Source organism: Polypterus senegalus, chromosome 4 (genome assembly GCF_016835505.1).
Source record: "Polypterus senegalus isolate Bchr_013 chromosome 4, ASM1683550v1, whole genome shotgun sequence".
NCBI classification, from domain to species: Eukaryota; Metazoa; Chordata; class Cladistia; order Polypteriformes; family Polypteridae; genus Polypterus; species Polypterus senegalus.
This window is the reverse complement of record NC_053157.1, coordinates 236,075,615-236,090,275: the sequence shown is the minus strand read 5'-3', so window position 1 is coordinate 236,090,275 and position 14,661 is coordinate 236,075,615. Positions and strand designations below refer to the sequence as shown.

The 14,661-nt window shown below is 40.3% G+C and overlaps 1 protein-coding gene across 1 annotated transcript in view; it reads left to right on the top strand.

Annotated features, from left to right (window-relative positions):
• The window catches only part of LOC120528908, a 76,300-nt gene that overhangs the window by 28,514 nt on the left and 33,125 nt on the right, over positions 1–14,661 (top strand). The gene's annotated exons all lie outside the window — the stretch shown is intronic.

Sequence of the window (14,661 nt, the reverse complement as noted above, 5' to 3'; positions counted from 1 at the left end):
TATTCCAATATGGCTGAATCATCAATTACACCATCCTTAAATAAATCAGAGTAAAAAGACACAGCAAAGTTCCTGATCTCCTCCGTGGTGTGCAGCTCGCGACCTTCAGCGTCCTGCAGCATGTGGATCACTTTACTCTCGGCCTCTTTCTTTTCCAGATTTAAGAAAAATTTAGTAGGCGCGTCCAAGTGATTTAAAGTTTGAAAACGCGAGCGCACTAAGGCACAAAAAATTATTTCATTTTGATTTTCTTATTAATGTGCGGAGTAGGAGGAGTGTAAAGGGGGAGTAATGGTGGTCTTGTGTTATAATGATTTTTTTAATTTTTGGTTTTCTTATTAATGTGTGGAGTAGGAGGAGTGTAAAAGGGGAGTAATGGTGGTTTGATATGGCTTTTTGTTTATTCTGAAATTTGTTTTCGTCTTTTCGACTGTGTATATTATGTTGATGTTCTTATTTTTAAAATTACAATAAAGATTATTTTAAAAACTAAAAACTATCTATCTATCTATCTATCTATCTATCTATCTATCTATCTATCTATCTATCTAGTGCCTTTCACATCTATCTATCTATCTATCTATCTATCTATCTATCTATCTATCATATAGTGCCTTTCATATCTATCTATCTATCTATCTATCTATCTATCTATCTATCTATCTATCTATCTATCTATCTATCTATCTATCATATAGTGCCATCTATCTATCTATCTATCTATCTATCTATCTATCTATCTATCTATCTATCTATCTATCTATCTATCTATCTATCTATCTATCTATCTATCTATCTATCTATCTATCATATAGTGCCTTTCCTATCTATCTATCTATCTGTCTATCTATCTATCTATCTATCTATCTATCTATCTATCTATCTATCTATCATATAGTGCCTTTCACATCTATCTATCTATCTATCTATCTATCTATCTATCTATCTATCTATCTATCTATCTATCTATCTATCATATATTGCCTTTCATATCTATCTATCTATCTATCTATCTATCTATCTATCTATCTATCTATCTATCTATCTATCATATAGTGCCATCTATCTATCTATCTATCTATCTATCTATCTATCTATCTATCTATCTATCTATCTATCTATCATATAGTGCCATCTATCTATCTATCTATCTATCTATCTATCTATCTATCTATCTATCTATCTATCTATCATATAGTGCCTTTCATATCTATCTATCTATCTATCTATCTATCTATCTATCTATCTATCTATCTATCTATCTATCTATCTATCATATAGTGCCTTTCATATCTATCTATCTATCTATCTATCTATCTAAAGAGGTTCAAAAATGTAGGCGCAGTAAACATGCAGAGCAGTTTAGAGATAATGGAAGTACAAAAATTTGAAAGTCTCAATAAACTGATAGTAAAGATCACATTAGCACAAACAAACAGAAATTATTAGTTGGTGAAGTAACAGAAGAGCAAAAAGAGATCAAATATATTGTTTGGATTTAAACTTTAAGTCGGAGTCTTGTAGATCGTCTACTTCATGTCGCCATTAGGGGTAAAATAGTGTTTCTTCCCAATGAAGAGGCGTATCCACGAGAATTAAAAGATTTGTTATTTGGTGAAAGTAAATTCCACATACGCAAGCAGCAGAGACGTGAAGTGACCGGGGGTTGGTGAGTGAAGTGAGCAGGGGGGGAAGCCTCATGGTCCTAAATTTAAAGATCATTTTTAATATTTGGTTAAAAGTCCTTTGCAGTTGCTGACTGCCTGAAGTCTGAAGCCCCAGCCTTGTCCAAGTGCTGCGTTCCCCCCCCCAGTGATGATTTACCAGGCCAGCTGTCTTCCAGTGCTATTTGTTCATTGGACTTTCTACCTTCAGTCTTGTCTTCAGTTGTCCAGTTGGGTTGAGTTCAGTTGACTGACTTACCCGTTGATAGAATATTCCACTTCTTTGTGTTATAAAGACCTCGGTTTGCTGTCCCAGTATGTTTTGGCTCCTCGTCCATCTGGACTGTGAAGTGTCATTTTGTCAGTTCTGCAGAAATTTAATGTCAGTAAATATAAAAAATTACACATAGGAAGTAAAAATGTGAGGTTTGAATACACAATGGACGGTCAGAGAATCGAGAAACCACCTTATGAGAAGGATTTAGGAGTCGCAGTGGACTCTGAGATATCGACTTCCCAACAGTGTTCAGAAGCCATTAAGAAGGCTAACAAAATGTCAGGTTATATAGCGCCTTGATGTATGGAGTACAAGTCACAGGAGGTTCTGCTCAGCTTTATGATACACTGGTGAGGCCTCATCTGGAGTGCAGCTTTGGTCTCCAGGTCACAAAAAGGACAAATCAGCACTAGAAAAGGTCCAGAGAAGAGCGACTAGGCTGATTCAGGAGCTACAGGGGATGAAACTGAATGTCAGTAAATGTTAAGAATTACTTATAGGAAGTCAAAATGTGAGGTTTGAATACACAATGGGAGGTCTGAAAATTGAGAGGACACCTTATGAGAATGATTTAGGAGTCATAGTGGACTCTACCCTATCAACAGTGTTCAGAAGTCATTAAGAAGGCTAACAGACTGTCAGGTTATATAGCGCCTTGACGTGTGGAGTACAAGTCACAGGAGGTTCTACTCAGGCTTTATAACATACTGGTGAGGCCTCATCTGGAGTGCAGCTTTGGTCTCCAGGTCACAAAAAGGACATAGCAGCACTGGAGAAGGTCCAGAGAAGAGCGACTAGGCTGATTAGAGGGCTACAGGGGATGAATTATGAGGAAAGATTAAAAGAGCTGAGTCTTAAGGAGATGAAGAGGAGACCTGACTGAAGTGTTTAAAATGATGAAGGGAATTAGTCCAATGGCTCGAGATGGTGACTTTAAAATGAGGTCATGAAGAACTCGGGGACACCATTGGAAACTTGTGAAGGGGAAATTTCACACAAACATTAAGAAGTTATTCTTTACATAAAGAATGGTAGACACTTGGAATAAGCTTCCAAGTAGTGTGGTAGACAGTAAAACTTCAGGGACTTTCAAAACTCGACTTGATGATGTTTTGGAAGAAATAAGTGGACAGGACTGGCGAGCTTTGTTGGGCTGAATGGCCTGTTCTCGTCTAGAGTCTTCTAATGTTGTAATTTGTCTGACTCCAAACAGACAGTATAGCGCCCTCTACACTTCAGAATTCATCCTGCTACTTCTTCTGGCAGTCACGTCATCAATAAACACCAGTGAGTGACTTCCATTGGCAGCCAGGCATGATCAGGTCATAACACGGCCTCTGCCATCGTTTCACAGATGATGTGGTGTTCGTCAGATCAGGAGATGTTTCTTCTCTCCTCCATCCTCTTCTCTATCCATCATTCTGGTACGTATTGATTGTACTTTTATTTGTCCAAAGTAAACAGTTCCATTACTGGGACAGGCTTTTAAAAAATGTTTTCTGTCAAACTCTAATCTGTCCTTCCTACGCTTGAGGCTTACTGGTAATTTGCACCTTGTGGTAAACTCTTTATCTTGATTGCAGACTTTGGCACTGACAGGTCTAACCCCCTGAGAGTGGTCTTGGTTTGGCTAAATGTTGTAAAGGGGGGGTCTTCTTCCCCAAGAACAGAATTCTTCAGTCATCCAGCACAGTTGTTTTCTGTGGTTCTTCAGACCTTCTGGTGGTGTTCACGTCACCAGTGTGTTCCTTCATTCTAAGAATCTACCAAACGGTTGAGTTGACCACTCCTGGTGTCTCTGCTGTCTCTCTAAAGGGTTTGTCTGGTTTTCTCAGCCTAATTATGGCCTGTTTTTATTTCCATGGACCTCACAGTGAGAGTTCACAGTGACAGCTTCCAAAGGCAAATTCTATTCTTGGAATCAACTGCAGACCTTCTACCTGCTTAACAGTTAATGAGGGGACCTGCTGACACCTGGCTATGGAACGGCTTTGTCAGTCAAATGTCCAAATACTTTTGAGCCCCTGGAAAAGGGGGGAACCTGTATAAAATTGGCTGTCACTCCTAAACATCTCACATGATGATATCTTTGGTAAACCCCTTGAATTAAAGATGGAAGTCTACACTTCAATCACATCTCGATTGCTTCATTTCAGATCCATTGTGGTGGTGTACAGAGCTAAAAGGATGCAAATGATGTCACCATCCAAATACTTATGGACTTGACTGGAGTTGGACAGGCAGAGCCACAGTGAAACAGGAGGAGAAAGCCGGCAAGATCAATGAACTGCCTCGGTGTAGTGACCATGAGGGTCAGACTCAGTTGTCTGTGCTTGATTGAGATGGTCTGGCTGCTCTTCACCGTGTGTGTTTATTCACGTCTGTCCATGTGCGGACTTCATGAAGTTGAGTTAATTCTCCTGGTAGTGGAGTTTTGTAAAGCACACTAAGAATCCTGTAGCATTAGCACTGCTGCTTTATTTATCTGCTGTCAGGCAGCCAGGAATCCCCCCTGCCCTGGTTCACCCCCTCAAGATCCCACCCAACAGACACAAAGACAATTCTGAATAAAACCCAAAGCGATGATACTGATAAATGATAAAACATACAGCAGAAAACCTAACACCACTCCATAGGGACAAGAGAGACCACTTTGGAATTTAAATTTTTGCCCCTGGGACCCCCAGTGGGTCTTAGCTTTTCCTGTGCGGTACAGTTTGCACGCCAGTGCCGCCTGCTGGCGCTAAGCAGTTATTGCAAACCTACACCCTTTGACCAACCCGGAACACATCTCGCATAGGACCATACAGACATGATAAACTATCTTAGACCCCAAACGTTTGACCCTTGGGGTCCCAGTGGCTGTTTTCCCCCCTGTGTGATACAGTCTGCCCACCAGTGCCACCAGCTGGCTCAGAGCAATTATTGCAGTTCTACACTGTTTGACTGAACTGGACCAAATTGTACACAGTTCCCCTATAGGACCATAATAACAAGATCCATTATGTTGGAACCTAAAATTTTGACCCTCGGCATCCCACTGGCTTTTTTAAGGCTACAGTTTGCCCAACAGTGCCACCTGCTGGCTCTGACCAATTATTGCAAACCTACATCCATTGACCATTTTGGAACACACTTTGCATAGTTACTCTTTATTTTTTTATTTTTATTTTTTATTAATTTTATTACAATCCATACATAGCAATCAAGTTTTTACAAAAAAAAGAATTATGTTAAGAACAGATCGATCCCCACCCTGAGAGAGAGAGCAAGCCAAACGGTGTAAAATTTAAGGCTTGTAAAAATACCTAAATTAATAAATTCTCTGTGCTTCATGAACTTATTTTAAAACATTACTGATTAGATCCTGCCATGTTTTGACAAAAGCAATTTTTTCCAATTTTAAATAGTATAACACATCGGTTTCCCACTGACTTAAAAGAGGAGAGTTTGGGTTCTTCCAGTTTATCAGAATAAGTCTGCGTGCCAACAGTGTAGTGAATGCAATCACAATTTGTTTGTCCTTCTCCACTTTAAACCCCTCTGGAAGACCATCAAACACAGCTGTTAATGGGTTAGGAGGGATTGTGAGTCCAAGGCTGTCTGAAGGTAATTAAAAATGTTGGTCCAGAATGATGTTAATTTGTTGCAGGCCCAGAACATGTGACTCAGTGAGGCTGGAGCTCGATTGCAGCGTTCGCAGGTTGGATCTCACCCTGGAAACATTTTGGAGAGTTTTAGTCGAGACAGATGTGCTCGATATATAATTTTGAGTTGTATAATTGTATGCTTTGCGCATATGGAGCTCGAGTGAATTCTCTGCATTGCTACTTTCCACTTCTTTTCTGATATATTAATTGAGAGATCTTTTTCCCAGTGTCCTCTTGGATCTTTGAAAGGGAGGGATTGTAAAATGATTTTATATATTGTAGAGATGGAGTCTAAGTCCTTGAGATTGAGCAATATTTTTCCAGCGTGGATGAGGGTGCAAGATGAGGAAAATCTGGAAGGTTCTGTTTAACAAAGTTCCTGATTTGAAGATAGTGAAAGAAATTTGTAGCTGGAATGTTAAATTTGGAATGTAATTGTTCATAGGATGCAAAGACGTTGTCTATATAAAGATCTCTAAGCAAGTTAATTCCAAATTTTTCCAGATATTAAAAACTGCATATGTTTGTGAAGGTTGAAAGAGGTGGTTCTCTTGCAGAGGTGCCACAGATAGAAGCTTCTCCGTCTTAAAATGCTTTCTACATTGGTTCCAGATTCTAAGTGAGTGGAGCACAATTGCGTTATTAGTGTATTGCCGATAACGTGTGTTTATTGGAGCGCAGAGCAGGGAATACAAAGAAGTACTGCAGGATTTTACTTCTATTGCGGTCCAAGCCTGTGTATGTTCTTCTATTTGTGTCCAGGTTCTTATCGCCTGTATATTTGCCGCCAGTAATAAAACTGGAAGTTAGGTAGAGCCATGCCACCTTCTGCCTTTTGTCTTTGTAGGGTCGCTCTTTTGATGCGTGGATGTTTTGAATTCCAAATAAATGAGGTTATTGTTGAATCTAATTGCTTAAAGAATGATTTATTAATGTATATTGGAATGTTTTGAAATAAAAAAAGGAGCTTAGGAAGAATATTCATCTTAATAGTGTTAATTCTTCCAGCTAGAGTGAGATGAAGGGTTGACCATCTATGCAAGTCTTGTTTAATTTTTTCCATGCAGACTGCGAAATTGTGTTGATAAAGAGCTTTATGTTTCCTTGTAATGTTTACCCCGAGGTATTTAAACTGTTCTGCAATGATAAAAGGTAGGGTGTCTAATCTAATATTATATGCTTGAGAATTCACTGGAAAGAATACACTTTTATTCAGATTAATTCTGAGACCAGAGAGCTTTTGAAATTCTGTGAGTGCTGCTAAGACTACAGGCACAGAATTTTCTGGGTCCGATATATACAGTACCATGTCATCTGCATATAATGAGATTTTCTGTTCCAGTATAGTTACTCTTTAGAACTATACAGACAAGATAAACTATCTTAGGCCCCAAACTTTTGACCATTGGGGTCCCAGTGGCATTCCCTCCCCCTGTACGCTACGGTCTGCCCACCAGTGCCAACAGCTGGCTCAGAGTAATTATTACAGTTCTACACTGTTCGACTGAACTGGACCAAACTGTACAAAGTTCCCCTATAGCAGCGTTTCTCAACCTTTACGTATTTGCAACTCGAGTTTTCATAACAGTTTTAATCGTGCCCCCCCCTAATGTTTTTTTGAAAGGAGCCCACTGATACCAATTTGTTCTTTTTAAATGAATGATATATCATAGATGCATATTTTATTACACCTACTTAACTTTTATAGACATTTGTCTAACTCTATATTTAATTTTCTCCTATTAGAATACACAGTTCATCCAGAAAGTATTCACAGCTCATCACTCTTTCCACATTTTGTTATGTCACAGCCTTATTCCAAAATGGATTCAATTCATTTTTTTCCTCCGAATTCTACACACAACACCCCATAATGACAACATGAAAAAAGTTTACTTGAGGTTTTTGCAAATTTATTAAAAATATAAAAGCTGAGAAAGCACATGTCCATAAGTATTCACAGCCTTTGCCATGAAGCTCCAAATTGAGCTCAAGTCCATCCTGTTTCTCCTGATCATCCTTGAGATGTTTCTGCAGCTTCATTGGAGTCCACCTGTGGTAAATTCAGTTGATGTGACATGATTTGGAAAGGCACACACCTATCTATAGAAGGTCCCACAGTTGACAGTTCATGTCAGAGCACAAACCAAGCATGAAGTCAAAGGAATTGTCTGTAGACCTCCAGGACAGGATTGTCTCGAGTCACAAATCTGGGGAAGGTTACAGAAACATGTCTGCTGCTTTGAAGGTCCCAATGAGCACAGTGGCCTCCATCATCCGTAAGTGGAAGAAGTTTGAAACCACCAGGACTCTTCCTAGAGCTGGCCGGCCATCTAAACTGAGCGATCGGAGGAAAAGGGCCTTAGTCAGGGAGGTGACCAAGAACCCGATGGTCACTCTGTCAGAGCTCCAGAGGTCCTCTGTGGAGAGAGGGGAACCTTCTAGAAGGACAACCATTTCTGCAGCAATCCACCAATCAGGCCTGTATGGTAGAGTGGCCAGACGGAAGCCACTCCTTAGTAAAAGGCACATGGCAGCCCACCTGGAGTTTGCCAAAAGGCACCTGAAGGACTCTCAGACAATGAGAAACAAAATTCTCTGGTCTGATGAGACAAAGATTGAACTCTTTGAGGCTATTAGAAATAAACTGGATACATTAGGATTAAAAGTCAAGATGGAGGTAAAGAATTTAGGGGTAATTGTTGACTGTAATCTGAATTTTAAATCACATATTCATCAGACCACTAGGACAGCATTTTTTCACTTAAGAAACATAAGTAAAGTTAGACCTCTTATATCACTGAAAGATGCTGAGAAATTAGTTCACGCGTTTGTTTTCAGTCGACTAGATTACTGTAACGCACTCCTCTCAGGACCACCCAAAAAAGACATAAATCGTTTGCAATGAGTGCAGAATGGAGCTGCTAGAATCCTAACAAGGAAAAGAAAATCCGAACACATTTCTCCAGTTTTGATGTCACTACACTGGTTACCTGTGTCATTCAGGATTGACTTTAAAATTCTGCTTATGGTTTATTAAGCCTTAAATAATCTCGCTCCATCTTATATATCGGAATGTCTGACACCTTATATTCCAAATCGTAACCTCAGATCTTCAAATGAGTGTCTCCTTAGAATTCCAAGAACAAAACTTAAAAGAAGTGGTGAGGCGGCCTTCTGCTGTTATGCACCTAAAATCTGGAATAGCCTGCCAATAGGAATTCACCAGGCTGATACAGTAGAGCAGTTTAAAACACTGCTGACAACACATTACTTTAACATGGCCTTCTCCTAACTTCACTTTAACTTAATCCTGATACTCTGTATGTTCAATTCATCATAATAACTATTCATGGTGGCTCTAAAATCTGTACTGACCCCTACTCTCGCTTCTGTTTTTTTGTCAGGTTTCTTTGTGGTGGCGGCCTGCACCATCACCACCTACTCAAAGCTTCATGATGCTCCAACAATGATGGATGGATTAAAAGGCAGAAGTCTACGTGACCATCATCATCAAGCCTTTCCGTGAGAACCCTAAATCCAAAGAGGACTGTTTCATTTATGTTAGGTAGAATGCCCAGAGGGGACTGGGTGGTCTCATGGTCTGGAATCCCTACAGATTTTATTTTTTCTCCAGCCGTCTGGAGTTTTTTTTGTTTGTTTTTTCTGTCCACCCTAGTCATTGGACCTTACTCTTATTCTATGTTAATTAATGTTGACTTATTTTATTTTCCTACTGTGTTTTTTATTTTTCTATTCTTCATTATGTAAAGCACTTTGAGTTACATTTTTTGTATGAAAATGTGCTATATAAATAAATGTTGTTTGGTGTGAATGGCAGGCGTCACGTTTGGAGGAAACCAGGCACCGCTCATCACCAGGCCAATACCATCCCTACAGTGAAGCATGGTGGTGGCAGCATCATGCTGTGGGGATGGAACTGGGAGACTAGTCAGGATAAAGGGAAAGATGACTGCAGAAATGGACAGAGACATCCTGGATGAAAACCTGCTCCAGAGCGCTCTTGACCTCAGACTGGGGCGACGGTTCATCTTTCAGCAGGACAACGACCCTAAGCACACAGCCAAGATATCAAAGGAATGGCTTCAGGACAACTCTGTGAATGTCCTTGAGTGGCCCAGACTTGAATCTGATTGAACATCTCTGGAGAGATCTTAAAATGGCTGTGCACCGACGCTTCCCATCCAACCTGATGGAGCTTGAGAGGTGCTGCCAAGAGAAATGGGCGAAACTGGCCAAGGATAGGTGTGCCAAGCTTGTGGCATCATATTCAAAAAGACTTGAGGCTGGAATTGCTGCCAAAGGGGCACCGACAAAGTATTGAGCAAAGGCTGTGAACACTTATGGACATGGGATTTCTCAGTGTTTTTATTTGTAATAAATTTGTAAAAACCTCAAGTAAACTTTTTTCACGTTGTCATTATGGGGTGTTGTGTGTAGAATTCTGAGGAAAAAAATGAATTGAATCCATTTTGGAATAAGGCTGCGACATAACAAAATGTGGAAAAAGTGATGAGCTGTGAATACTTTCCGGATGCACTGTAGACTGATAGAGAGAAAGTAAATGCACTATATAATAGATAGATAGATAGATAGATAGATAGATAGATAGATAGATAGATAGATAGATAGAATGAATTCCATTTTAGTGTAATAGGCAGGATCAGACAGTCAGACAGACAGAGTTTATTTTTAGTAAAAATGTCTGATCCTGCCTACTACACTAAAATGAAATTCATTCTATCTATCTATCTATCTATCTATCTATCCTGATTACTACATTTAAATTAAACTCTGTCTGACTGTCTGATCCTGCCTATTACACTAAAATGGAATTCATTCTATCTATCTATCTATCTATCTAATCCTGCCTACTTTTTCACTTTCCACCAAATCTGCACAGCATATAACACTAAGGGACTACAAGTAGAAAGACAAGACTTTAGCTACAGGACAGTAAAGGGAAGAGCAGAAAGGGATGTAGGGGACGCCATGCTGGACGCAATAGGGAACCAGGATGGTAGCTTTTTGGAAATATTTAAGCAGCTCTATTTTGTTCGATGGGATATTACTCTAGTTCTGGCACAGACGCGCTGCCCCCAGATTTGTCATGGATCAATGTGGAGATCTTATAGAATGGTCCATTACCAATCCATAGGAAAGCAGACAGAAGACATTTAACTTCTAACCAATGTTTTATGGGGAGAGATAGGGGGAACACAGCATCAATGAAGTTAAAGTGAGGAACTACATTCATTTTAATAAATGCCAATCTTGAATGAAAAGACAGTGGAAGAAAGTATGAGGAAAGGGATTCCACACAAAGTTTAAAAATACAAGAATAATTGGATGCTATAACGTCACACAGAAATGGAGAAATTTTGATGCCCAGATATTTCAATGAGTTAGCCAAAGGGGAACATGATGGAAAAAATGGAGTTACGGCATTAGGAGATCAACGAAAAGCGAGCAGGCTTCACCTGGTTAGTTTAATAGCCAAACAGTTTCAGATTAAGTAAACAATAAAATGAGAGAGATCAGCAGAGGCATTACCTACAAAGAACAAAACATAATCTTGTATATAAACGTCAATGCATGGAAGTGTGTGTGTGTCTGTCTGTCCAGCCCACAAGTGAGAGGTGGAGTTGCAGTAAGGGATCCACCTCCGAAGGAAACAAACTCGCTTAGCTGCTAATACACAAGCGAAGCGAGCACATCGGCAAAATGAAACCTCCTAGACAAGAGAAACCCCCAGTAGTTCCTTTCAATTACCTGACATCTCTACATTTCATTTTTTTCTTCTGACGATTTGAATCGTTTCTAGGACCCCAGGTTTTCACAGCTAGTCGGCGTATGAAGAGATTTTATAGTGTGAGCCATGAGCTGCAGTAGGAGCAATCAGCTTAAGATTGTGAACAACAATAGCGAGGGGTTCAGGTGAAATTTGAAAAAGTAAAGGAGAGAAGGGACAGCCCTCTTGGTTTCTCACCCCTGAATTGAGTATAAAGTTGTGATCAAGTCAATACAACTCGGACCACCAAGACCTATTGTCTGTGATACCATATAACACTTTGACCTTTCCTGGGCTGATTTTGCTATACGTCACCACCTGAGTCAGATAGCAGGTCAACCTCAAATCACCCTCGGACCCCTTCTTGCAATACTGATAGGTTAAGTAATATAACCGTGAGAAACAGACAAGGTGTGAATAACTATAAAAAACGAACGTAAATGGCAGCAACTAAATTCGTGAACGCACCTCCCTCCCCAACGAATACAGGCATGCGAATAACTTAAAAGAAAGGAAAGCATTGGACACAGACAGACCCCCAAATCCCGGGCAGTTTTCAGACCCTTAGGATAATATTAGTCCATTTTCGTTTTTTTTTCTCTAGAGTCTCCAAATATGCTATCTCAGATAAGCAAGGATTACTCTTAGCTCACTCACGTTCATTTCTCCCGAGTGTCCCATCCAAGTCTACTTCAGAGTGAGTCTTCGAGGTGGCCACGGCCATAAGTGGGTGAGGCAATCCTTTCTCTGGCTCTGGATAATCTACATGTGCTGTTTTTGTCCCGTTTTAGTAGTTGCTGTTGAAAACCTTTGTTTTTTTTTTTTTTTTCTTCTTGCCTTTTACAACCTTTTTTTTTTTAAATTGTGTCCTGGCGTCCTTTCTCCATGACAACCCCTGGAAACTACGGCAACAGATCAAGCCCCCAAAGGTCATCCTTACCAGTGACGTGCGGTGAGGTACATGGCTGGTGAGGCACGGACTCCCTCAGAGTCAGATTTACAAATATATGAACCCACTAGCTGTGTAATCCTATGCTGTAAAAAGCCCGGGGTCCTAGAAAGTATGGAAATCGTCAAAAAAAAAACAAAAAACTGAAATGTAGAGATGTCAGGTCATTGAAAGGAACTACTCTGGGTGCCTCTCTCTCCTAGGAGGATTCATTTTGCCAGCACGCTGGCATTGCTTCTGTATTAGCGGCTAAGCGACTTTGTCTTTCTTCGGAGGTGGAGCCCTTACCCTGACTCCACCTCTCACTTCCGGGCCGGACAGGCACACCTCCACGCATAGACGTTTATATATAAAGAAAAGAGCAGCTTATTAACTATTCAATTGGCAGCCTGCACACTGACTACTGGTGATGTTTCATATCTCATCAGCATTCTTTACACACACATAGACAGGTAAGGCGCATATTTGGATAAGAAAGAACGTTACATTTATAGCGGCGAGAGAGAGCGCGCATTTGCACCGGAGTACCCAGAGGAAACCCACGCAGATACGGGAAAAACATGCAAACTCTCCTAAATGCGAGGCAGCAGCGTTACCACTGCGCCACCGTGCCGCCCCAATTCATACTCATACAATACAAATGAAAGTATAGAGTGGTGTACAAAAAAAAAAAAACGGATTTCAATTTTGACCTTATTTTAAAAGCTTTTAATTCTGATGCTTTAATCAATTTTAATACAGACTGTTCAACAAAAGGATAACAAGAAGAAAAAAATAAGAAGAAAATTTTATTTAAGGTCAAAATGTAGTTTTTAAATAGTAGATTGTTTTATTTTTTTTTTTTCTTAGACTGAATTTATTTGTTCCTTAGTTTGCAGCAAACCGTTTAGCTCCAGCGTTGGCCTTCCGTTATTTGTCACTTCCTGTTTTGCCTGAAAGTTCACTTTTGAGACATTTTTAAGATCAGATATATAATCTTCCATTTTGGCAGTCAGTCGGGACATAAAATCAAAATAAACGGCCCGCTGCAGTGCACTTGACTTTCTGATATCGCGAACTTACTGGCGCCTCTGCATCAGGAGCAACGGGCTCACATGCGCCCCCTTCAGGCCGGCACGGTACTGTCTGATATCACTCGCCTTGTGCCTTTTCGCTGCGGTTTTATGTCCGATTAGCAAGATTAAATATGTCACAGACATTCATCATAGATATTATCCAGACTGTGGAAAGTCATTGTGTATAATAAACGTGTCTGTAAACCTTATATTGGTGACATACAGAGAGACGGCGACAGGCACGCGCATCAAACCTCGTGTGTGAGTAGAGCGCAGTCCGAGGGGAGGTGAGACTCGTCGCTGCCGCCCCTCTCGTTTCTCCTCTGTATTTGAACAGGAAATGAGCTAATTCAGCGATTTTGACTATAAAAATGATCAAAATTACCGGAATCATACAGAAAACAAATTTATAGCAAAGACAAGTGGACACATCTATTTTATGTTGTCACTATTAGTTTTTTTTTTTTACTTGTCATGATTGCCTCCCCTGCTCCTTAACGACCGTCTGTCCAATGTGCCTGATTTTTTGTTTCCCTCTGCACCAGCATATTAAGGGTACTTGGGCACAGCAACAGGGTTTGCACTGAAGACAAAAGCAACCGTCCACATAAGGTCCTAATTCATGTGATCAAAGGCAAATTCCACATGGAAAGAGCGAGCAAGCCTGCAGGTTGGGGTAGCGTGGGGGCCATGTCTCTATAGTTCGGAGAGGGCGACACACCAGATTGATTGGGATGAATGAATTTATGAATAGCCCTTTGCAAAGGCAGCGTGCAGAGCTCTGCTAAAACCCTTGCCTCGGGACTCATCAGGGAGTTTGTGCGGCAGTCAGATGGTGCTTTGCCTTATTTTTAAATTAAAGTGATAAGTGCTGAATTAATTGACGTGTTTATATTGGTGGACAATAAATATCAGAGTTCAGCATCTGCACATATGTCGGCGCTAGCTGATTTCAGAAAGCAGAAATGACCTCTGGAGGCAACCCAACAGACCCCCAGGAATGTTTCAGGACTCTCTAAGCTCTGATGACGTAACTGGGAAATCCAGCGCAGTTACATCATCAACCGAAAGCACTGGAAGCGACAACTTATCCAAAAATGAGAAAGAGTTTACATTAAATAGTTCCAGGGGTTGCTATTTAAGGTTCCGAATTTATAATTAATAGAAATAGTTGCACAAGCCTCAGATTTCCGTAATCTCAGTGCCAGCAACCTGCAAGTGTTAGCTCCAGTCACATAATGAGAAGCCCTGGGG